This window comes from Nicotiana sylvestris, chromosome 2 (assembly GCF_000393655.2).
Source record: "Nicotiana sylvestris chromosome 2, ASM39365v2, whole genome shotgun sequence".
Taxonomy (NCBI): domain Eukaryota; kingdom Viridiplantae; phylum Streptophyta; class Magnoliopsida; order Solanales; family Solanaceae; genus Nicotiana; species Nicotiana sylvestris.
Genome location: NC_091058.1, coordinates 160,791,806 through 160,794,798, shown reverse-complemented (window position 1 = coordinate 160,794,798; position 2,993 = coordinate 160,791,806).

The window sequence follows — 2,993 nt, the reverse complement described above, 5'->3', positions numbered from 1 at the left end:
TGTATTCCGAGTGGAACCGTTTTTGCTTATTAACAATATTTGTTAGTTGTTATCTTTGTGTTTTCATTTCTTTTCTGCAATATTAGGCTTACCTAAACGTTGAGACTAGGTGCTGTCACGACAGTTCACGAAGGGAGAAACTGGGTCGTGACTAGTTGGTATCAAAGCTCTAGGTTCATAGGAGTCGTGAATCACAAGCAAGTTTATTACAGTCTCGCGGATTGGTACAGAGACATCTGTACTTATCTTCGGGAGGCTATGGAACTATTAGGAAAATTCCACTTCATTTGATTCCTTTCCTGCCGTGCGAGATTATTGGCTTCAAAATTCTAAACTTTTATCTTTTATTCTGTCATAGATGATGAGGACACATGCTACAGGAGATGACCAGGCACCTACGCCCCTTGCTAGAGCCTCCAGAGGCCGGTGCCAGGGTAGAGGCTGAGGACGCACACATGGTGCAGCCAGAGCACCCGAGCGAGCTACTACAAAGGAGCCACTAATAGCTCCAGTTGAAGCGCATGCACCTGATATACCTATTACTACTAATCCAGCTCTTCAGGAGACCTTTGCACAGTACATGAGCATGTACAACACTCTAGCGCAGGCAGTGTTGATTCCCCTTGCTGCAGCCACATCTCACATCAGGGGAAGAGCACATACACTCGCCGCCCGCACCTCAGAGCAGTGGGTTTAGGTTGATCAGATTCCAGAGGTTATACCGGTACCACCTATAGCCCCAGTTTAGCCCAAGGTTAGGGCAACAGCTTTAGAGGAGGAGCAGCGTAGGCTCGAGAGGTATAAGAAGTACGACCCTCCTACATTCAGTGGTCTAGTATCAGAGGATGCTCAAGGATTTCTAGAGGTTTGCCATCGTATCTTTCGCACTATAGGCATAGTAGAGTCGAGTGGGGTTCCTTTCGTTGACTTTCAGCTTCGAGTAGCAATGGCGTACTTATGGGTTGGACAGTCCGACTGAGGTAGCCTCCCTTACATGGACTCAGTTCTCGGACATGTTTCTGAGAGAGTATGTCCCTCAGAGCCTTAGCAATGCATGGTACGCGGAGTTTGAGCAGTTGCTCTAGGGTGCTATGATAATTTCATAGTATACAGTCCGTTTTAGTGACATGGCTAGACATGCACCGGCCTTGGTTTCTACAGTTCGAGAGAGGGTCTGTCGGTTTATTGAGGGACTCATTCCCAACATTAGGACTAGCATGGCCCGGGAATTAGAGATGTATAGCTCGTATCAGCAGGTGGTGAGTATTTCTAGGAGAGTGGAGAGCATGCTTGCTCGAGATAGGGAGGAGAGAGGGGCCAAGAGGTCTCAAGAGTCGGGCCATTATTCTGGTGCCCATGCCACAGCTGCAGTTCGTCATGGTAGGGGGTATGTGAGTCGCCTTGTTCATTCAGCTCTTCCAGCCACCAGAGGTATTCTAGCTCCTCCTAGACCTTAGGAGCCTTATTATGCACCTCCAGTATCTAGTGCGCCTCCTCCATAGGGTGTTTCTCGCGGTCAGTCCAGTAGACATGGCCCGAGCCATTCACAACCGCCACATCCTCCTAGAGCTTGTTTTGAGTGTGGAGACACTCGCCATGTGGTAAGGGATTGCCCCAAACTTAGGAGGGGTGCACCTCCACAGACTTCTTAGTGACAACATGTTCAACAGGGTTCTCAAGCCCTGATTCCAGCACCAACTGCCACTCCACCTGCTCAGCCAACTCAAGGTGGAGGTCAGGGAGGTAGAGTTCACCTTAGAGGGGGAGGCCAGGACATATACTATGCCCTTCCTACTCGTTCAGAGGTTGTTGCTTCTGATTTTGTCATTACAGGTACTATTCTGGTCTGTCATAGAGATGCATCAGTTCTATTAGATCCAGGCTCCACTTATTCCTATGTGTCCTCTTATTTTGCCCTGTATTTGGGCGTATCTTGGGATTCTTTGAGTTCCCCAGTTTATATGTCTACTCCTATGGGAGATTCTCTTGTTGTGGACTGTGTTTATCGATCATGTTTGATTACTCTTAGTGGTTTTGAGACCACAACCGATTTATTATTCCTCAGCATGGTAGATTTTGATGTTATCTTGGGCATGGACTGGTTATTGCCCCACTATGCTATTCTTGACTATCATGCCAAGATCGTGATGCTGGATATGCCAGGTTTACCGTGATTAGAGTGTAGGGGTACCTTAGATTACACTCCCAACAGAGTTATTTCATTTCTTAAGGCTCAATGAATGGTTGAGAAGGGGTGTGATGCGTATCTAGCTTATGTGAGATATGTCAGTATTGATACCCGTACAATTGAGTTAGTCCAAGTAGTGTGAGATTTCCCTTGATCTTCCGGGCATGTCACCAACAGAGATATTGATTTTGACATTGATTTGTTGTCAGACACTCAGCCCATCTCTATTCCTCCTTACCATATGGCCGCTCATGAGTTAAAGGAGTTGAAGGATCAGTTACAGCAATTGCTTGATAAAGGCTTCATTTGGCCTAGTGTGACACCTTAAAAGAAGTTCTGTCTAGGGAATGTGTGATCCTAAAAACAAAATGCAAAAGTCTAGAGTCTACGGCTAATGAGGGTGATAACACAAATGCTGAGTTGAAGAACCAGGTTCTTGAACTTGATAATAGTTTCCTAGAACTTAGGTCTGAAAACTTAAAACTGAAACTAGGAACAGGAAAGAAGAAAGCTGATCACACATATCTCACTCTAGAAGAAAACTTGGGAAAAATGAAAGATGAATTGTATAATAAAGATAAACTCATCAAAGTCCTGAAGGAAGATCTAGGAAAGGTGAAATATGAACTAGACAAAACTTGCAAGTGGAACACGGCTTTTGATGCACTCTCTTGGCTGCAAGAGTATCACAGTAGCAATAGAAGAGGACTTGTCTATGGGACTCAAACTCCAAAATGGGACTCTAGAAGCAAGTACCTCACTCTTCCTGAAAATAAAATCTGCACACATTGTGGCAAGGCTGGCC